At 49.6% G+C, this 22415-nt stretch overlaps 1 long non-coding RNA gene across 2 annotated transcripts; it reads right to left on the minus strand.

Annotated features, from left to right (window-relative positions):
* Positions 1-1902: 1902 nt before the first annotated feature.
* Positions 1903-13113, minus strand: LOC141371107 (uncharacterized). 2 transcript variants are annotated; one of them, XR_012375753.1, is made up of 6 exons: positions 13031-13113; positions 12806-12860; positions 9341-9583; positions 8482-8546; positions 2758-2872; positions 1903-2038 (listed from the first exon to the last, which is right to left on the minus strand). It is a non-coding gene; the product is annotated as an uncharacterized lncRNA (long non-coding RNA). The 2 variants fall into 2 exon arrangements; XR_012375752.1 differs by having other exon boundaries at positions 12806-13088.
* Positions 13114-22415: the final 9302 nt, after the last annotated feature.

Below are 22415 nucleotides of genomic sequence, written 5' to 3' on the forward strand. Positions count from 1 at the left end.
ACTATCCTAAGTGGCCTCTCCACTTGGGGCTGGGGGCTACGGGACCTTGGGGAGCTGGGACAGGCCCCCTCTCCCTGCAGTGCTTTGCCAGACCTGGCGTGTCAAGTGGTTTCCACCCCGGCTGCTTACGGGGTGCCTCTGAGTCATCGAGGGACCCGGAGCAGCCCTCCAGATGTGACGGAAACCTATTTTTATCCCCTATTGATCTCTCTTGCCCAAAAACCATCATTATCCTGGTGTGAAATGGCAGTTCCCAAAGGCAAGAGCCTCTTGGCCTCTCTGGCCGATGGGTGCCCAGCAAATTGCTCTGAGCCACCAGGCAAGGAACCAAAATAACTTCATGAGACAGCCGTCCAGGCCCGGCCCTGCTGGGGCTCTCAGGAAAGGGCTAACTTTGACCCTTTCTAACATTATCCACAGCTTTTCTTGTCTCGTCTTTTTTTGAAGCAAAGATGAAGCTAGCCGCTAATTGGTCTGTGTCTGCAGGTCTCGGCCGCGCCTGGCAGCTGGACAGAGGTGAGGGGCCTTTGCCAAGGTCAAGCCCGGGAGACACTCATTCTCATGGAGCTGTTGGTGGATCAGGGTCCTGGACTCGCAGGGGACTAACAGGGACCTCCGTACACCAACGGGCATCCGGCACCAAGGAAGAGGGTGGTGTTCCGTCCCCACCCAAGTCAGAGCCCTCCAGCCCAAGTCCCCCTCCCCTTTCCAGCAGCCTGGAAATCAGTCCCTGCTCTTCTGCGGGGACAGATGAGCAAACCTACCTCTTATGTACCCAGAAGTGCCCTGGGGTGTGGGGATCTGTGGGGGAGATTCAAAGACGCCCCAGATCATAATGCAGCAAGCACAGGCTTGGAAGTTGAACAGCACGAACCCAGTCCCGTGGTGTGCTCTCGAATGTCTGACAACTGACTTTCAGAGATGGGGGTGGGGGGCTCATAGCCCTTATGGTGGCATTTGCTAATGATTCTTGTGGCATAAATATTACCACCAGGGCCGATCTCAAGGCACCAGGGTGACTAAACGCAGACTTGGGGGAAGATGCGCCTGCCCAGGTCTCACAAGCCCTTACCCACCAGCTCCAGCTCACCACCGGCTCCGTCTCTGCTCTTTGCGGCTCTGTGGCCTCAACCAATGTACTTAACCTCTGTGTGCCTCGGTTTCCGCAAGTGTAAAGCGAGGATAGTACTAGTGTCTACTCGTAAGATTGTTGTTAAGATTTTAAAATGATAAATGCCCGGAGAATATTTAGTGCCGTGCCTGGCATAGAGTCGAGGCTCAGTGGTTATGAAGTGCGTGACTGCGTTCGCAGAACAGCGCTCACGTGCACACGTGTGACTGTGAACAGTTGACCCTCGAACGACATGGGTTTGAACTACATGGGTCTGCTTGCATGTGGATTTTTTTCGATAAGTACAGTACAGTGCTGTAAATGTGTTTTCTTTTCCTTATGACTTTCTTAATAACATTTGCTTTTCTGTAGCTGGCTTTATTGTAAGAATACAGTGTAGAATACATGTAACATATAAAATGTGTGTTAATCAACTCTTTATGTTATGGGTCGACAGTAGGCTATTAGTAGTTAAGTTCTGGGAGAGTCAAGGGGCGCCTGGGGGACTCAGTCAGTTAAATGTGTGCCTTCAGCTCAGGTCATGATCCTGGGGGTCCTGGGATCGAGCCCTGTATTGGGCTCCCTGCTCAGCGGGGAGCCTGCTTCTCCCTCTGCCTCTGCAGCTCCCCCTGTTTGTGCTCTCTCTCTCTCTCTCTCTCTCAAATAAATAAATAAATAAATAAAATCTTAAAAAAAAAAACAAAAGAAAGAAAAAAGTCTGGAAGAGTCAGAAGTTATATGTGGATTTTCGAGCGCGGGGATCGGCACCCTTAACGCCCCTGTTGTTCGAGGGTCAGTTATACCTGCTCTGGCTTGGAGATGGATACAGGATAGTGAATCACTAACTTGTTGAAAGGTCAGGCAAGGAGAGATAAGCATTGGGTGGAGGAGTCCTGGAAGGCTTCCTGGAGGAAGCAAGATCTGGATCTGGAGGAGAGAAGAGGAAAAGGAGTGAGTGGGAGATTGGGGGCCAGGACACAGAGAGAAGGGGGCGCATGTGAGGGCACAGACATGGGGGTGGGAGCCAAGGGGACTGAGAGTTTAGCGCAGAGAGCGGGCCCGAACCCACCATTAGCACGGGACCTGAGCCAGTAACTAGGGCTCTCTATCAGGGGCTCCCGAAAGCCCGGCCCAGAGCAGAAGTCTGGGCCACGGGGAGTCCGCAGCAGGGTGCCTGGAGCCCTGGGGGGGGTTTCTCGGGCAGGCAGTATCCTGGACAATTGGCCTGAGCAGTAGGTCCTCTACCCCCCGTTGCCCAGAATTTTTAGAAGTCCCTTCCCCGCCGTGCCTGCCGCCCCAGCCCAGCTCGGCAGCCCCGACTCGGGTAATTTCCAGTGATAATTATTGAGTGTGCACAAAGGCCTGGCTTGTTTTCTCGTCCGGGTGGGGGCCCCGGGCAGCTCTGTTTGGGCCGGGAATTGTCGGAAGGCCTCTGTTTACCAGCTCTGTCTCCTCTTTGTTAACATTCCTCACTAACTGTGGCTCCTCCGGGGCTGAACCAGAGAGCGAAAAGGCGGCACCCGGGTCCGCTAGCTTCCGTGACCCCGCTCCCAGTCCCTCGAGCCCCTGGGAACCTCTCCCCGCACCCGCCGGGGACAGGAACGTGGGGCAGGCCGCTGAAGGGGCCCAGAAAGAACTCAGCTCACCTGGCAGGTGCAAGCCCCACATCTCAGGCAATGGCTTTAAACACGGGGCCTTTCCCGTTACCCACTGTGGGCTGAAAACAGTCATTAGGTGTCACTTTCTGTGGCAGTCTTCTCTCTTTTTGGGGGCAGAGCGGATAATTACACACCTGGCCCTCTGCTACCTTGCACAGCCCCCCAGGACAAATGCTACCTAGGTCTCCGCGGTACTTGGAGCCCATTCCCACCCAGCACTTACACGGCCGACAAATGAATGTTTTTGCCTGTCCTCGGTTCACATAAATAGCCACAAATTCCTATAATTAACTACAGTAAGCTAGGCTGGGATTAAAACAAAGACGGGCTTGTTTACTGGGATGTTCTGAAACAAGCAATTTTCAACATTACAGTGTTAACTGCTGTCTCTGTCTTTGTTAAGCAAGGCATGGGGTAAGGGGGGGCAGGCATGAATGGTGAGGGGCCCCCCGCTGGGAGATGGGAAGGAGGGGTGGGGATGATGGTCTCTGAAGTCTCAGCCAAAAACCCTTTGTCCATGGGTCGTCGGGTCCCTAAGACTCCAAGACCCACTCAGCCTCCAAGGTAGCCAGGCGTAGCCAAGTGGACACCCTCTTCCCTTCCCAGATGATGGGATTTGCGGGCCCCCAGAGGGCGGGGTGCCTTACTCTTGGCAAAACTGTGTCCTTCCACCTACCTAGCAAAATCCCTGAAATTCCCACTAAGTATTCAAGTGGGATACAGCTTGGGAGACCATCTGCCCCAGGCCCTCCTTTTCCCGATAGGGAAACTGAGCCCCAGAGAGGTGAACATAGCTAACTGCTCAAGGTTGCCTGCCAAGTTGCTGATCAGGCGAGATTTGAACTCAGGTTTCCTAGTAACGTACGTACCAGGGGTCAGCAAACTAGGGCTCACGGGGCCGACCCTGCCTGCCACCTGCCTTTTTACAGCCTGCAAGCTAAAAATAGCTTTTACATGTTTCAATGGCTAAAAAAAAAGTTTAAAAGAATAATAGGTTAGGGCATCTGAAAATTACATGAAATTTAAGGGTCCATAAAGAAAAAGTCTTCCTGAAACACAGTTTCCACATTATCTCTGGCTGCTTTCAAGCTATAGGAGCTGAGTGACTTCCAGAGGCGGGATAACCCCCAGAGCCTAAAATATTTACCATCAGACCTCTTGCAGAAAAAGTTTGCTAATTCCTGCATTATATGTTGCCTTATTGCTCTATTAAAAATAAGGCAGGATTTTTTTTTTGAATAATTTATTTTCTACCTAGCGGAATTCTTTCCTCAAACAAAATCTTGGGCAGACCTTCCATGTGTAGAGCTCATCGAAGGGGGCCCTGTTCCGTTCAGTTGGGTGGGCATGGGGGGTAAGGACTGTGAGGAGGCTCTGTGGACTCCCCGAAGAGCTGGAAGAGAGTCTGAAGCCCCCAGGTGAAAAATAGCCTCTCCTGCTCAGGCTTCTTTGTTCACACCAGAGCTGCATGGTCTACGTGCTCGTGTCGCATTTCAGCGGAGGAGCCAGGTCTCTGAGGCGGACCCCGAGAGAGGAACGGCCTGACTCCACCTGTGCGGGGCAACTGAACTGAACATTCAGCAAATCTTCCCTGAGCTCCTCCTCTGTGCCAGGTGCTGTGCTGAGCTCAGGGGATCCTGAGGGGAGCAGATGGGACAAGGCTCCGGCCCTCGCACAGCTGACATTCTAGCAAGAGAAACAGCGTGAAGATGCTGAGGAATGTCAAGGAGTTACTCATATAAGGAAGAAGAATAGAGGAAGGAGAGAGAGGACAAGCGTTGCAATGCTGGTTAAGGAGGAAGGGGGGACACTGAGCCGGTCAATTTGAGCAGGGAATGAATGAAGAATGAATGAATGAAAAATGAAATGGTAGAGAAAAATCCAGATTGTGGATGGGGTTGGGGCAGGCTGGCCCACATGGGCCACTAGACCGAAGCCTCAGGGAACCCTAGAGAGGCAGCTTTGACATTGAAAAATGGCTTTGAAAACTTAGAGATTTGTGCGAGGCCCCGGGTGGGGAGCGGTCCCGCTGCAGTCACACCTTCAAACCCTGTGTCCCATCACCTGTGATCCGAGCCAGACCCCAGACCACGGACACATGTCCCCGTGGGCAAGACCAGGTGTCTGGGGCACAAAGAAGCTCGTGGAGAAGGCTCTAGGGCCTGGGGCCCCTGCGTTCCGGGGAAGCCTTCCAGGGGAGCAGGGGAGGCCGGAAGCCACACTGCCACGGCATCCGTATCTGCCACCTGTACTCTCTGATACAACAGGCTGGCGTCCAACCCCACAGAGGGTTCTTTGTTCATCCTGATGACTTGCATTAATGGTGCTGTGCTGTAAAGGCAACTCGGCGCGTGGCAGGGTGACGAAGCTCATAAAAAGTCAAAAAGGTGTTTCACAGCCACCCAGTGGCCATAAGGGCCCCTGGCAGCCCTACCTCCTGAGCCAAGGGACCAATAACCTCGCAGGCATTAGCCAGAAGTGGGGCGAAGCGCCGAGGGGGAGAAAGGGAGGCCAACGGGGTGGTGCCCGGACAAAGCAGGGCAAGTCAGGAGACTCTACCCATGCGCCCTTCAGCAAGTCACCCTCTCTGGGCCTCCACAGCCACCTCTCAACCATGGGGCTGAATGGAATGATAGCAAGACAAACTCTCGGGGTTGCCGTGAAGGGCCGATGAGGTGACATGCATGAAATCCCATAAAAACTGTTAAAGAGATGGGCCAGCACCGCAGAGGGTATGACGAACAGACGCAGGACAACGAGAGTCCAGTCTGGCCAGGGAAGGCCTTGGACTATCCGAACGTCGGGGGCCTCATGAGACAACAGGCTGTCCGTGCAGAAATGAAAGGCAAGGCCTTCTGGGGCCAGGCCACCTGGATTCAAATCCCACCCTGGGCTCGAATTCCAGCACTGATGCCCAGGGGTCGTGCAATTTGGGCCAAGTTGCTTTGTTTCTCCGGATCTCAGTTTCATCCTTCAGAAAATGGGGACAATAAGGGGTCTCACTTGTACTTAGGGCTTACACAGAGCTACCTGTGTGAGTTACATAAATAAAGCAGTCCGAGAGTGCTCGGGCCCTTGTCCCTAAAGGGCACCATCTCTGCTGCCCATGGCTGTCGTGAGGACAGACGGTGGGTTCTGGGCTCACGGGAAGGATTGTTCTCGAGGGTGCCTGGGGGCCAGTTTGGGGAGTTTGACATGGGGGGGCTTGCTTCTTGCTTCTTTCTCTTCTGCTGGCTTGTCCCACACTACAGGAGTCAGGACCTGGCCAGATCTGCTGTACGCTGTAGCTTCCTTCTTCATCCAGTTATTGGCTAATGTGGACTTTATTGAGTTCCAGCCATTAGTCTATGCGAGAAGACACAAAGGGGACGGAGCAGACCAGTGCCCTGCCTTGGAGGGCGGGCTTTTGGGGAGGAGGCAGGAAGTACAGATGCGAACAGATACAGGCTACCAGCCACACTATGAAGAAAATAAAGGCAGGTAAGGGGCCAGGGGTTGGGGGACGGTTTCCACAAAGTGGGTGGCCAAGGTGTCTCTGAGGAGGTGATGGCCAAGCACGTGTATTTTCCTCCGTGTGCCAGGGAGACCTGAGTGAGACGTTCTCTCTGGTCCTTGGCACACCTTGCTGCCGCCTTCAGGGCAGGGGGGAGGCTGTCCTGCTCTGTCGCTGAGGGCCGTGTCCAGACCCCGAGGTGTCCGTCCTCGGCGAGCCCGGCGAGAGGCCTGCACCTGGTTCCTCAGAACAAGTGCTGCAATCAGCCCTGAGGAGAGCTATTTTTTATTCGGACCAAAGGTACAATTAACAGCCTCCGCTTGGGCCTTGCCCAGCCCCGGGGCCTCCGCTCCTGCCTGACTGACCAGCAGGAGGGAGGGGACCCTCTCAGTACCCCTCAGTCAACTGCCAGGGCTATTTTGGTGACTGTTATTTGGGCAAGGAGTGGGCTAGTGGCTTGTGGGAGGGAGGGAAGGAGGGAAGATGCTAAAAATACGGAGGCCAGACTGAAGTGACTGGCCTCTACCCTCTCAACAGGCCTGGCCTCCCTTCCTGGGTAGAGGAGAGCCTGGTCCTGTTCTGTCCTGGGGACAGGCTGCTGAGGGCCCCAAACCACCTGACAGCCCTTTTGTTTTGGCTAGTGTTAGTCATGGCCACCATTAGTCAGGAGGTCCCACTGGGGCTCGGTGACCCGCTGAGGTCACGTAGCGGGTAGGTGGAGGACAGATGTCTGGGATGTTGAGAAGTAGCTATAAGTGGAGCAGTGGACAGCCCAGTCAGAGTGGCCTCCTGCTGAGGATATGGTTTGGAAGAAATCCATGATGACATCACCACCCCCAGGCTCCTCCAACCCTCCCCTTGCTGCAGAAGGACCCCAGTAACCCCACCACCTCTGTCCCTTGTCCACACACCTAAATCCCGCCAGCCAAGGTCAGCTCCTCGAGGATGGCTGGAGTGAGGACCCCAGGCAGCTGTGATCTCCCTCATTTCCTAAGCAAGTGGGCCCGGGGGGGCCAGGGTCAGGAGGACTCTCAGTTACACCTTGGTCTCAGGTGATCACGGACCTACCACCCAGCTTCCTGGGCCTCACATCGTTGGCTCTGACCACCTTTGTAAACACCTCTCTGGTGACTCCCCCAGGCTTCTACCGGATGGCAACTCCACCACTGGATCTGTGATGTATTCAGCTTGAAGGTCAAGGTCCCCTGCGTGGGAGCCGCCCCCGCTACCTGGCGAGGTGGGGCCCATCAGACGAGAGAACCTAAGAGGCCCTTGATGTTGGATTTAGTTATTCATTCATTCACTCATTTGCTCATTTGTTAATCCATTCCTTAAATACCTCAGGAGTGAGCACCATCTCCACGTAGGAATTGTTCCAGGCACTGGGAATCCAGAAGCCCACGTTCTAGCAGAACTTACAATACAGAAGGAATTGACAGCACACAAGTAAATGAACCACCATGTCTGGAGGTGATGGGTGTCATGAAAAGAATAAAACGGGGTTCAAGAAAGAGAGGGCGTGTGTGTGCGTGTGTGTGATCGGGCAAGGGCTAGGAATGGTGATCAGGAAAGGTCACAGCTGCACCAGGATTCGAAGGTAGTGAGTGTGAGCCATTCAGATACCTGGGGGGAGAGCATTCCAGGAGAGGGTGTGAAGTACAAAGGTGCTGAGGGGGCAGCAGGCTTGCAGGAGAACGCAGAGACCTGCGCACCCTCCATCCACCCTTCTCCTGCCCGCGCAGGTCCCGCGGACGGAGGTGACCCCTGCACCCTCTCTTGCCCATCACAGCACCCTCTCCCCAGGGCAGCCCTCTCTCCCCTCTGAGCCCCCGGTGAACCTTCACCCTACAATTACCATCCTCTGCCCAGGGCTATTTCCTGCAGACTTGTAAATAGAACCTCTTTCAGCTCCACACACATTATGGTTTGTCTAAAACGGTGTCAAAGGAGCCAATTTTCCTGAGCGGGGACCATTGACAAGAGGTAGAGTTTACAGAGGACTCCCACAGGCCCGCAGGAGTCAAAAACAAGGGCTTGGCGGGTGACGCAATCACCCAGCAAAGTCGGCTAGAATAGACTAGAATAGACGGGCAGACCTGGGGCTTCTCGAGGGGTGGATTTTTCTTTGGGACATGGAAATAAACAAGATGGTAGCCCCACAGCTTGACCAGCATTATCAAGGAGGGGCCCCAGCTCAGGCTCAGGGAGCACCTGCTTACCCTTTGTGAGCAGAAGCCGACAGTATTTGACGTGCTGGGCACCTTGCAGAAGTGAAGAAGCTTTACTGTCAGAGAGAGGAAAGAGACATAGAAAGCAAGGTGCCTCCGAGGCCTCTGACAGCCCCGGTGGCCCCAAGCCCAGGTGACATGTGAGCCCACTCCGGGGCAGAAGCAGCCCCCAGTCACAGGGCTGGGTTGAGTGGAAGGCAGGCTGGACTGGGGTCCCCCTGTGAAGTTAGGATTATTATCCCCAGCCTACAGATGAAGAAGACGAGGTCCAGAGAGATGTCAGACATGTAATGCTTCAGTCTCAGTGAATGCTTTAGACTTTACTGCTTAAAATCTCACGTTTGGCAAGTGGCAGAGGCGGGATCTGATTTCAAGCCTGCCTGACCCCAAAGCCTGGGAGTCTTCCACTGTTCCAGAAACTTCTCAATTCTGACTCTGCTCTGCGTTAGCGAACCCTGGGCAGAGGCCTGGGAGCAGGAACCTCAGCAGACCATGACCTTCCCGCGGCCCCAGAGCGGTGTCCCGTGCTGGCTCTGGGGCTCCTGGCCCTTTCCAGGACCCAGACCTGAACCCTACAAGGCAGATGCTGCCTGCTTTGGCCCAGGTTCCCATCTCACTTACTCTTCTATGAATAAAGGTTCAGAGAGCATTTTAGGAACGAAAACCACCTAGTAATCTTCCCTGCCTTTTTTTAAAAACAAAACAAAACAAAACAAAAACCTAGAACAGATGTTCAAGGAACATCTGAGCTAGAAAAGTATGCTCACTTGGATCACCTAAAGATGTCCCAGAAAATAGAGGTCCAGGTTTGTTTCTGGATACAGATTTGTCTCAAAGTCATTTACCTTACCTGAGCCTCAGTTTTGTCATTTACCAAGTAAAAGAGGTGTTAATATCCACCCTGTCAATATCCCATTTGCCTCAAGAACTGGTTGGACGAGGCGCGCCTGGGTGGCTCAGTCGTTGGGCGTCTTTCTTCGGCTCGTGTCGTGATCCCGGCGTCCTGGGATCGAGCCCCGCGTCAGGCTCCCAGCTGCGCGGGAGGCCTGCTTCTCCCTCTCCCCCTGCTTGTGTTCCTTCTGTTGCTGTCTCTCTGTCAAATAAGTACAAATTTAAAAATCTTAAAAAAAAAAAAAAAAACTGGCTGGATGAGAACCACGGGCGAAACGATCAGACTCGTTTGCGTTTGAATTCGCAGCCCCACCGTTTCTAGTCCTGTGACCCCTGGTATCTGAGAGTCCCCCCACTGCGGGTCTCATTTTCTCAGCTGCAAAATGGAACTAACAATCCTCGCTCTGCCTCTCTTCCATGATGAGTGCGCGGCTCCTGGGAAGGTGGGGACTATAATGTATCCTAGGGTTTGCCTCCTCCCTCTGGGGACTTGTAGTTGTTAAAGGGCATATATACACACACATCTATTTACATAGATGTAAACACATACACAAATAAAAAGTGAACACGCATTAAAGATTTTATTTAACGCATTGATTAATGAGGCAACAGCTATCCAATGGAACATCCAAAGAACCACATGGACAGGCAATCAAGAAAGCTGAAATGAATTCAGAAATAAATGCAAAAAATAACCTACCCATGCGTCATGAATCAACTGCATTCTGACCAAACAAAATTCATTCGCATTCCTACGGACAGGAAGTATTTGAAGTATTATTCATTTTGTATAATTTTCAGAGATGTAAAATAGCTCAGAGACTATGAAGTGTGGGGAGAATCCAGAAGGATGGGCTAGACAGGACACACAGCATTGCTTTTTTTTTTTTTTCTGTTTCTTTCAAAGCCTTTCACAATGTTTTCTGACACAGTCATGGTACCCTCCCCACGCCTCCCCTCCATTTCCAAAACAGAGTAGCAAAGAAATGTGTGTCTCTTGAGCCACTCAAATCAAGGTGGTGGCAGGAAAAGTTTCGCCTTCGGGATGAGCTTCCGTTAATCAGTAGCAGCCACCTGAAGAGCTGCGTGAAGACTGAGGCTGCCCAGCGCGGAAGGGAGTGGGTCTGGCCTGGGGGCGATGGGTACACAGAACTCTCCTGTAACCGTTCCTTTCCAGTGTGATCCTCCATGCTCTTTTCCTTTCCGGCTGGCAGGACTAGAAAAGGACCCCAGGGTGACATTGGGAGTCAAGGTCTATAAAGGACAGAGCTACAGGAGGGAAGGTGCCCGTGTCCCCGGATTGCGGGAGAACCTCCCAATCAGAGATACTGGACCCAAGTGAGAAATTGAACTTTTTCTCTATCTAACCGCTGAGGTTCTGGGGGTTATGTGTCGTGGCAGCAGGTATTACCTTATCGTATACAGCCCTTGCCTACCTGGGTTTGCAATCTTGTTTACAGGCTGCGTGATCTTGGAAAAGTGACTTGACTTCTCTGAACTGTGCTCAAATGCACAAAGCAGGGATTATGATCTATCCATCACAACTTAGCCGGGAGAATCTATTAAGAAAATGCATGTGGTAGGAGCCCGTGCCCTCTTTCAAAGGGAGACTTAAAATCTAAAGCATCTTCTAGGATTTGGTCTTTTCCTTGGGGGGGGTGCACAGACAGACCTCTTTACAATTCTATAAGAAAAGCCAGCTTCAAGTAGGAGCAGAGAGAGAGAACTGGAATGCTTCGTAGCCCAATAAGAGTGGGGGGTGGGGGTAGCAGTGATTTCCAGTATACAGCAGCAAAGCCCTGCTAACTGGGGAAATAGTCCTTCCTCCACACGGGAATAAACTGAACTGACTCCAAAGAAGATGAATGCTCGCCGTGAGGGGTGTGCCAGCCTCACAGGTGATCTAGAAGGAACGTTGGTACGCATCTCTCGGATGGGGAGACCAAAGTGGAATTGGAGCACCCGCTTTTACCCTCAATCATGGGGCTTGATCCCATCCCTAGCCCCCTTTTCGGGATTGCTGTGGCTGAGCTGGCAAAGCCTCAAAGAGGGTCTGTTGGGGGCACAGGAAGCAACCTGTGTGTAGAACCCCTTTCCCTCCATCCTGTAGGAAGCAGCGTCTTGCGGACAGGTTGCAGTCACCATTTTGCAGAGCTCAAAAATGCCTGCATATGGAGAGATGTGGAAATATTTTTAAAGAAAAATTTTAAGAGAGAGAGTAATCTAGAGGATAAAGATCATCCGTGGTGGTGTGGGGTGGGAGAAGTAGGGAACCATCCCAGTGAAGGTCTGGGTTTGCAAGGACCTTCATGAAACAAGGGAATGACCAAGCTAGTTATCATTCCCTACCTTTATCTCTGTCACCTTGTCTTTTCTGAGAAGTAGTGAACCTGAAACTTTGCTGTTACAACTAATAAAGGAATTCAGTACAGTTGCGGGATACACATCAATATGCCAAAAGCAGTTGCATTTCTATACACTAATAATGAATGAGCAGAAAAATAAATTAAGAAAACAATCCCATTTACAATTGCATCAAAAAGAATAAAATATTTGGAATAAACTTAACCAAGGAAGCAAAAAAAGACCTCACTGGAAAATAGAAGCCATGGATGAAAAAAACAATTGAAGAAGACACAAATAAACAGAAAGGTATTCCATGCTCATGGATTGGAAGAATTAATTTTGTCTAAAAAGTCCGTAGTACCCAAAACCACCTACAGATTCAGTGCACTCCCCATCAAAATTTCAATTTCATTTTTCACAGAAGTAAAATACACAATCCTAACATGTGTGGAATCACAAAACGTGCCAAATAGCCAACACAATCTTGAGAAAGAACAAAGCTGAAGGTATCACGCTCCCTGATGTCAAACTGTAACACAAACCGGTAGCAATCACAACAGTATGATATTGAGGGGCGCCTGGGTGGCTCAGTCGGTTAAGCATCTGCCTTCGGCTCAGGTCATGATCTCCAGGTCCTGGGATCGAGCCCCACATCGGGCTCCCTGCTCAGCAGGGAGTCTGCTTCTCCCTCTCCCTCTGCTGCTCCCCTGCTTATGCTCTCTCTGCATGTCTCTCTCTCTCTCAAATAAATAAATCTTTAAAAAAAAACCAGTGTGATATTGGAGTAAAAACAGACACATAGATCAATGGAATAGAATAGAGAGACCAGAAATAAAGCAACACATAGACGGGGTCAATTAATTTATGACAAAGGAGCCCAGAGGGGGTAAAAAACAAAAACAAAAACAAAAACAAAACCTCCAGATCTTTACACTGTAGTTGAGAGCCTTTGGTCTGGCAGCCGAGGTAACATGGCCAGAGGAAGTGGCCACTGTCCCTGCTTCTTTTCTTTTGGAGGTTCTTGTAGAGATGAGGCTGAGGAAGAACCCACCCCTACTGAATGAAAATGTGTGGTTACCTCTCCTTAGCAGCAACCAAGTGACACTCATGCACCGACAGCAGGAAGACAAGATCTTGAGGCAGGAGAGAGCAAGACCAAATTCCCTGATCCCCACCCTGCCATGACCTAGGACCCCCCCTTCTTCTGAGTTACCCAGACACGAAAGGGCCTGGTGTGAGGTGGTGGGTGATGGGGCATGTGTGCCGTTGTGTATGCTGATGGCTGACATGGCTGTGAAATTACCAAGTGGCAGGCATCAGTTCCCCAAACGTGGCACAGGATGCTTGTATAGAAGAGTTGTTTCTAGGGGCCCCTGGGTGGCTCAGTCGGTTAAGCCTCTGACTCTTGATTTCAGCTCAGGTCTTACGCTAGGACCTTCACCTTCTTCACCGTCATCATCATCATCACCACTACCATTGCTAGCATTATTATTCATTATTACATCCTTAGCACCTAGAACAGAGTGAATACAAATGTTGTCGCATGGGTGAGAAGATGCATAAATGAGAAAACGTAAGAGCTAACAACTCTGGCAGATGCAAGTATGTAGGTGTCCTATTCCCAGATAAGAACTAAGCTGAGCCTGGAGACCTGGGGCTCTGGTACCGATTCTGGTACCAAGTGACAGAAAGCAGACAGTGAGCATGCTCAGTCCCAGAATATTGGTGTTTCCGGCTCCACGCTGAAGAAAATAAAATGGCGACTCCCTTTAGAATGGACTGTAGGGGAAGTTTATGAGGAAAAGTAGAACAGAGGATGAGAGAAATGTGGGTTCCAGTCCTTACTGCTTCATCTCTCTGTGGCTCAGTTTCCCCTTCTGTAAAATGGAATATCAATAATCCTTATTTCACAGGACTGTTCTAACAGTTAAATGAAGGCATGAATGTAAAACATCCGTTTGACGAAATGCTATCTGCTATCATTATTAGTACTTTTATCAAACGCTATTTCTCATCAGAAGATTCCTGAAGTTGGAATTGGAGCTAGGAGCTTGGAGACATCAGAAGTGGAAAACACCGTATATGGTCATAGCTCATAGGACCTCAGCTGGCTTCATCCCTTCATGGACATGCCTCTGTCCATTGCACACTCTTGAGATGCAACCTGGTGTGATGGCTAATCTTATGTCAATTTGGCTGGACTGTGGTGACCAATTATTTGGTCAAACATTAGATGTTGCTCTGAAGATATTTTTAAAGATGTGATTAACATTTGCATGAAATTGACTTTAAGGAAAGATTAGCCTCATCCAATCAGTTGAAGACCTTAAGAACAAAGACTGAGGTTTCTCAAAAAAGGAATTCTGTCTCCAGATTGCAACAGAAAAATTCTGAGTTTCTAGCCTTTGCACTCAAGAATGCAACATCAACTCTTCCCTGAATCTCCAGCCTGCTGACTTGCCCTGTGAGTGTGGGACCTAGCAGCCCCCCCAAATCACATTAGCCAATTCCTTAAAATAAATCTCTCTCTGGATATAAATATATACATATATATGTGTAAATATGTGTAAATAGATTTTATACTTATAAATATATTATTATGTATTATTTGTACATTATATATATTAGAGAGAGAGAGTTGGAAATGCTCAGAAACCTGCAAGAAGCTCTTGGTTCTCAAAAGGAGATCAGAATTGAGTCTGCCTCTGCCCTCCCCCCACCATGAATGCCGCTTCATTTGGAGAAAATATTGGCTAAATTATGGAATCTCTGCTGACTTCCAGTCACATTCCCCTAATATCATGAGTGTGATAGTTGGAGTGACTATGAACTCTGCAGTGAGCCCTGGTGTTTCTCCAAGCCACCTGTCTTACAAGCCACATGTTCTGCCTTCAGATGAGCAGCTTGCTGCTCAAGTGGAGGTGGGTGGAGCCCGCAGGCAGAAAGGAGAACCCTTCTCCTGCACTCTGTGTGGCCACCCACAGACATGGGGACACACATCACTCTTGTGAACAGGTTTACAGCCAGGAACGGCTTCTTGGAATAGAAGCTTCGCCGTTCCAAATGCATCTATCATCTTGTCAACCTCCCTGGCTGTTGGGGGGAATTTGAGAACTGACTTTTTACATTTAAACATTGGGAATGGCTCACTCTTAAACTTAGGACTCTTTGAAGTGGAAATGTACTTGGCACTCAGACTGTTCTTTTACATAGGCTCTGAAAACCTGCACTCCCACCACGGAGACACACCATGTTTTCCATCAGTCCTGCCTGCTTGTTACAGAGACTGTATTCTCAGCCATGTGGGTTACTGGGAGACGCACGAGATTTGGAATGCCTTGGATGGGGACTTGAGTTTTACATCTGAATTTTTCTAGCTGTCTGACTTTGAGCAAAGTTCTCAAACTCTCTGTACCAGAGTTCTTTGTTGTGTAGAAATGAGATAGCAGCAATTGTAATCCCTACCGTACTAAGTTTATTGGTCAGCGCAGGCTAGGTCATGCTGCATAACAAACGATTTCAGTGGCTTAAAACAGGAATAATTTATTTGCTCACTCACACTACATGTCCATCACATGCTGGCATGGAGCACAACTCCATCTTCAGTCCCATAGGCTGACAGGGGCACCAGCTGGAATACCACCGGCCATCATGACAGGGGGAAGGGAATGTGGAGAATCATGAATTAACTCTGAAATGCTTTCCACCCAGAAGTGACGCGCTCATAGATCTGGGTAGATTGCAAAGCCACACCTAACTTTAAGGAGAGAAGGAAGTGCAATCCCTCTGCCTATCTGGAAGGAAAGTAGAACTAGAAATTTGGGCTAATAGTCCCCATACCAAAGTCTGAGGAGGAGCATGTGGGAGAATCCCTTACATCAGAGAGGGTTTTGGAGACTGTAAAGAGTTTTCACATTCATTACTATCCTCAGAATATTCTGGCCACTGGGATGACTACCTTATAACTGAGAACCACCACAACGTCCAATGTCATGTCTATTTTCATGTTTACAGTCACAGGTGTCAAGAAATACAACTGTAATCACTGAGAGCTAAGGAGAAAAAAAAAAACACAGATAAACTTAATATGAAAAGATGCAGTAGTGCCAAATGAGGACCAACTGACAGATTATGGAATGCTTCTGGAACTCCGGAAGAGCATTGGTATAACAGTCCGCACCATATTCTTATTTCAAGTGGTGATTTGGTTCTGTAAAACAAAAATATTCTTCACCTTAAAATATTTTTATTTTAAAATTTGAACGTTTATATTTTGAAATCTGAATGTTACTGCTTTCTAAAAAAATTGTTTTATTTAAGTAGACTCCACACCCAGTGTGGAGCCCAGTGCGGGGCTTGAACTCACGGCCTTGAGATCAAGACCTGAGCTGAGATCAAGAGTCCAATGCTCAACCAACTGAGCCACCCAGGGGCCCCAAAGGTTACGCTTTTTTGGCTAAGTTTATATTTAATTCATCAATGCATTTGCATTAGACTGCTATATAAGGGCTATAAGCTAGTTTCACACTTGTAATTTGTAGGGGACACTTGTTGACCTTTTTTGCCACCAAGGCCTTCTTCCATATAGAGAAGCTGAAACCAGGGATTCGCTTTCCCAGCTTCCCTTGCAGCTAGAGAACAATCACATGACCTGGGTCCACCAATCAGATGCACCCTCACCAGACTTTGATCAGAAGCTTAGGATGGGAAAAAGGAGAAAGGGTATAGAGAACCCTTTCAGAGGAGGTTGGCAGCTAGGGTGGCTGAGGGTGGTTTCTGCAGAAACAGCTTTGGCATCTAAGCCAGTACAGGACCCATATGGGTCTCTGTAGGGCGAGTTCTGCCTTTGTTTGGATGTTGTGGGGTCTTGTTCCTTGTTCTCTGGTCCTCAAGAAGTGTCTAGAAACCACTCTACATCTTTCATTAATACGTTTTTTTTTTTTTTTATCGGCACCGCTGTTTTCTGTTGTTTGCATCATACATCTGAATATTGAAGTGATTTTAAAATAAAAACAATCTGTGTCCATCGTCAGCATCCACAAGAAGCATCCCTTCCCCCAAAAGGATGGGTTACATAATCTAAATCCGATCATTGCTAACCTAGCGAGCCTCTTATTTTAAAATGAGAAGACTGAGGATGTGGAAGGAGAAGGGAAGCGCCAGCGTCCCACACTGGGTGAGCAAGAGCCCGGAGCAGGACCCAGATTTCTTGCCTTCGGGCTCCAAGTGCCTTCCAGTGAAGTGGCGCAGCTGGGGCACGCTGACCTTCTCCGGGGCTGTGGCAGGTGGGGAGGACATGAAGCATGAACAGGGGCTGATAAGGGAACCTGCACTTCTAGGTAGAGCTGTCTGCACCCCCTCTGAGCATCCAGGCCGGGGGCACCCCAGGACTCATCACAAAGGGCTGCTGGCCACGGTCCCGAATGCAAGGGGGGGTGGGGTGGGGCAAACAGCCCGGGGCCCCCGGGGCCCCCGGAGCCACCAGACAATCGCCCCACAGTCCCCAGCCCTCCCGTAAACAAGCTGTTGTGCCTGAAAGAACATGATAATAGCAGGCCCTGCCATCCTGCCCTCTCTCTGTGTCGGGGAAGGTCTGCAATTACCGTCTTAACCGACTCCGATATGGTTCACAAAGGGTATACATTTCCCAAAGCTGTATACAATTTCTGCAAACTCTCTCCTCCTCTCTCTCGTGTTCTAGGGCCGGGGGCTCAGGCTCACAGCCACACCCCTCGGACTTCTGTGAGGCCAATGGTGAGGCATACTCAAGAGAACATAACAGCAGAGCCTTCCTTCCTCACCCATAATACATCGCGGCACCAGATGAGTTGCGCTGGAGGTGGGGGAGGTGTGGTGGGGAAGAGTCCCCATCGGATATCCCTGCCCGACCTTCGCTGCACCCGGACCCTCTATGCCGAAGAGCCGGGCCTTTTGGCAAAGTACGGCTCTCATATAAACTACCTGCTGAACAACCTTTTATCTTGGAGAATACCGAAGGCTCTTCTACACAGAAAGCCAAGTTTAGATGCCTGCAAAGGAGCGTGTTAAAAAGTGTATCTGCCCAGGCATGAGCCAAGGGACAGGGGGTGGCGGTGAGTGGTCTGGACAGGCCTGACCCGAGTCTCTGAAAAGTAGTTCTATGGCACTCACCACTCACCGTAAGCCCCTTCGGTCCAGAAACTGGTGTTGGGGAGGTGCCACCAAATAAGGAGAGGGCCTGGGAAGTGCAAAGAGCAGGAGCCAAGGAAACTTCTGGGCTGGAGAGAAAGCCGTCGAGAGTGCCTGAATCCGACCTCATCTTCACTTAATCTCTGCGTGCTTTCGCTCCTCACCTGTAAAACAGGAGTGATAATTCTACCAGTCAGGACAAGCTAGGTTATCCTGCAATAACTAACCACCCCCAAAAGCTCGGCGGCTTCCAACAACCCAGGTTTATTTACCGCTCGGGTGCCAGGTCCGTTGCGGGTCAGTTGGGAGTTTCTGCGCATTGCAGTCGGAGCAGGGACCAACTCAAACGTTGCTGGTTGATGGACTAGAGGGAGAAAGAATGACGGAGGTCTTGAGGCAGCAATCCCTATAAACAACATGTGTCCCTTTCGTTCGTGTTCATGGGCCAGAACCAGTGTCCCGATCCATCCAACCACAGGGAGCCAGAAAACGGAGTCTTACCATGTGTCCAAAACACCCAGTGAACAGCAGTAATGCCTACCGCAGTAATCACAGAATGGACTTCTAAGGATATTGAGCAAAGGAAATGACCTAAATTTGCAGTAAGTCCTATATGAGTATAGGCTGTTTGCATTGTGATGAGGATGGTGGTGGTGGTGGTGGTGGTGGTGCTTATTAGTAAGAATATTAAAGTAGGACCTGAGGAGGGGCGCCTGGGTGGCTCAGTTGGTTAAGCATCTGCCTTCAGCTCAGGTCATGATTTTAGGGCCCTGGGATCCAGCCCCAAGTAAGGCTCCCTGCTCAGCGGTGGGGGTGGGGGGGGGGGGATCTGCTTCTCCCTCGCCCTCTGCCCCCCATTCATTCTCTCTCTCTCTCTCTCAAATAAATAAATAAAATGTTTAGAAAAAATAGGACCCAAGTAAACTATCAATGAAGGTAATCACTGTTCTAAACTGCTATAGAAATGATATTAGAAAATTTGATGTGATGTCAAGAAGGGCTAAATCCTGGCTCTGCCACGAATTTACTCTGTGATCTTTGGAAAGATGCTGTCCACCTCGGATCTTCTGATTTCTCTTTTGTACAATAAGGATCTTGGGTTGATTACCCGGCAATGAACTTGGGGTTAGTGGAATGTAAATCAAAGGAGTCAAGGGGTTGGCTTTGGCTCACCCCACTAGCTGGGGTGGCATGCGCCCCTTGGTGCTGAGCTCAGGAAAATCCTTGACTTTGGAGCTGTCTGCGTCAGGCTTATGAATCTCAATCCCTAAATTATGGGTGACAGTGGCTTCTTAAAGAGGAAATGAATTGTTGCAACACAATCCAGCCATGTTGTATCGATATGATTAGCTAGTTATCCATGGAGTGCAGTAATTTGCTTTGATTTTTAAGTATCCGTTAGCAGCCAAGTCCTAATGAGGCGGCTCTAAATTGATTAGATACTCCAAGATACAGCACGGTTCACAGATTGTTTCAGAAAACTGTCAGGATCCCGAGACTGGCATTTCATTGGATTTAATGATTGCCGGAGAAGGTGTGCATCCCAGCCAGATACAATCACATTTGTCAGCATGATCCTTTTAAGCACAATTCAATTAAAGTGTTATTCTCTAATTTTATTAGAACCAGAGCCCAGAGCTAATGCAAGCTCCTGATATTGCGTCAGGAGGGGAGTGTGCACAATTTAATTTCCCTAATTGGAGTTTAGTGATCTAACATGCTTTTCATATCTTAATTCTTGGGATAATCTCCAGTTTTTGCACCTGCTACAATTCCTTTAATGGAAATGAAGAAGAATCAGATGCAGCGGTTATGCCTGGCATGGAATCACTGGGTCACACCTGCCTCACTGCGGGGAATTTGCACATCTGGATCTTTGGCTTTGACCTGATCCTTTCTCACTCATCGTGGTCTTGACTTTGATAAGGAGCATCTCTAGCCCGCATATGATCAGCATCTCCAACCAGGCTGCCAGTCTCAGAATGAGGCTGTGGGAAGAGCATGGGATGCTTGGGAATCTCAGCTTCACCAGGCAGCCATCCATCCCCTTGACTGACACTTAGTGGGTGCCTACTGCGCGCCGGCTCTGTAGTAGGGGCTGAGGATCTAACGCATGAGCAAATCAGACATGGTCTCTGACATCAGGGAATTCAGAGCCTGCTGGGGAGAGGGTCACAAAATAGTGATCCCATGAATCACAAAACAATGGCCCTTGTGATAAAAGATGGGAAGGGACAGAACAATGTAAAAGAGACCCTGTCCTACTCTAGGTTTGGTCATAGGGAGGGCCTCTGAGGATCTAACCCAAGACTCTAAGGAGTTCCCATGGTCTTGGATGAGGGCCAAGAGAAGTGCTCTGAGGGCCTCATGCAGGGCCCTCCTCCTGGCTGCAGTGCCAATTCCGTGCCCCAGAGAAGTCCATCCTCCAGGTCTTGGGCAGTACCCCAACGCAGGAAGAAGCTTGGGCCATTTGTGGAGCCAAGAGTGGGCCATTTAGCTTAAATGAGGTAGAAGGTGCCAAGAAATTAGGTTAGAGTGGTAGGTAGGGGCCAGATCCCCTATAGAATCTTATAGGTCTCAGTTTATATCTTTTGTCCCCATGCCCCAGTGTGGACGGTAACTCATAAGGCCCCCCACTTACCAGTCAAGGTGGGGAGGAGTATTTTATTACTGACATTGTCTAGAAATGCTAGTGCTTGTCGATGATAGCAAGAGTATAAGAAGAAGAAAAATAGCTCAAGTGTATGTGTTCTGCTCTTCTTTGCATTATCATTGGTTTCTTTGGATGCCCATAGGAGGGCACTGTGATTGTGTCCTTGCTGGAGATGGGAAAACAGGCTCAGGGAGGTAAGTACCTTGTGCAAGGTCATCAGCTAGTAAATAACAGAGCAGTCTGGCTGAGCCTTAACCACCTGATCTGCCTGACGTCATACCTTATCCCCAACCCTGAAGTGCAGGGCCTGGGGAAGGGGGGGGGGCGGTCCAGAGCTTCATCCAGGCCAAGTTGGATGTCTAGAGCCCTGTGGACCCCACCTATCCCCTCCTCAGCTCTAGACTGGACTAAGCCAGCCTGGCTCAGCATTCAGTGGCAGGATCTCCAGGACCTCCCTCATTCCTGACTCGGTCACTCCTGGGACCTGGCCCGGCCACATTGGCTGGTGCTGGTCTCAGTGAAGAAATAACACCATCACAGTGGTCACAGCTACACGACAGGCAAGGATGCTTCTCACTGGTCACAAATGGATTCCCATTGCACTGAGAACCAAACCTCAAGTTCCTTCTATGGTCCAGAGGGCTCTGGAAAATCTGGCCCCTGCTCTATCTCCAACCCTGTCTCCTAACATTCTCCCTCTTCTGTGCTCTGACCACTCTGGGCTTCTTTTTGCTCCTCCCTTTCTTCTCAGGACCTTTGAATTTACTGAGCCCTCCATCTAGAACGTTCTCCATCTAGAATATTCTCCCCACAAATCCTTTTTCAAATCTGAGCTCAGATGTCACCTCTCACACAGGCTTTTCCTGATCAGCCAAGCAAAACGATCCCTCTGTTCTTGGTCCTATCCATCTATTCAATTTTTCTTATAGCACCTATCACTCAAAATGCATCTGACATAGGTACTTATTTGCTTATTTATTATCTCTCTCCCCTGACTAGAATGTAGTTCCATTAGGGCAGTCCCAGTCTGTCTTATTTTATCCAGCACCTGCTACAGTGTCTGGTGCACAGTAGATGATTAATAAATATTTGTTGAGTGGATGGATGGGTGGACAGATGGATAGGTGGATGGATGGATGGATGAATAGGCAGATAGGTGGGTGGACGGATGGATGGATGATGGACGGATGGATGGATGATGGCTGGAAAGATGAGTGAACATATTCATGGAAGTCACAGGAATAGCAACTGTAGAACCATAGACCATCAGGCCTAGAAAAATTTTCAGAAAGAAAGTCTAAGCTTCTCATCTTCCAGAAAAATAAGCTGAAATCCTGAGACCAGAATAGACTCATCCAAGCCCAGACATCTGGATTATAGTGTCTTTGATTCTGGAACCGACCCCCACCCCCAGCCCCGCCAAATGCTGAGTTGCTGAGTAGCTAGAGGCTAAAGTGGAAAGAGCACTGGATTGGAACTCAAGTATTTTGCCAAATGGACTCTAATCCCCATTCACATACCTAGCCTCGTGTTCCTTGCTCAACTTGGTTTTATCCCACATGACCACCCCCCAACGGTGGCTGCTTGGCTTAAAGAGATCAACAATCCAAAAGCAGCAGAGCCATTGAGGAGTCAGCAACCCCGCCTAAACACATGAGCTAACCAATCCTAGGTCCTTCCCGAGGATCTAATCCAGGAAATATCAGGAGAAGAAGAGTAGCAGAAATACCCAGTGACCCAGTCATGATAAAGAGAGAGCAGAGTTGCAGCCTAGGACCCACAAACTTGTTTTATTCAGCCTTCAGAATAACAGCTTAAAACTTAAGTTAGCTGCTAACCTGTAAAACTCAGACATCATCTAGAAATC

The sequence above is a fragment of the Callorhinus ursinus genome, unplaced genomic scaffold (genome assembly GCF_003265705.2).
Source record: "Callorhinus ursinus isolate GAN/ISIS: 27379988/994484 unplaced genomic scaffold, GSC_fseal_2.0 scaffold56, whole genome shotgun sequence".
In the NCBI taxonomy this organism is placed as follows: Eukaryota; Metazoa; Chordata; class Mammalia; order Carnivora; family Otariidae; genus Callorhinus; species Callorhinus ursinus.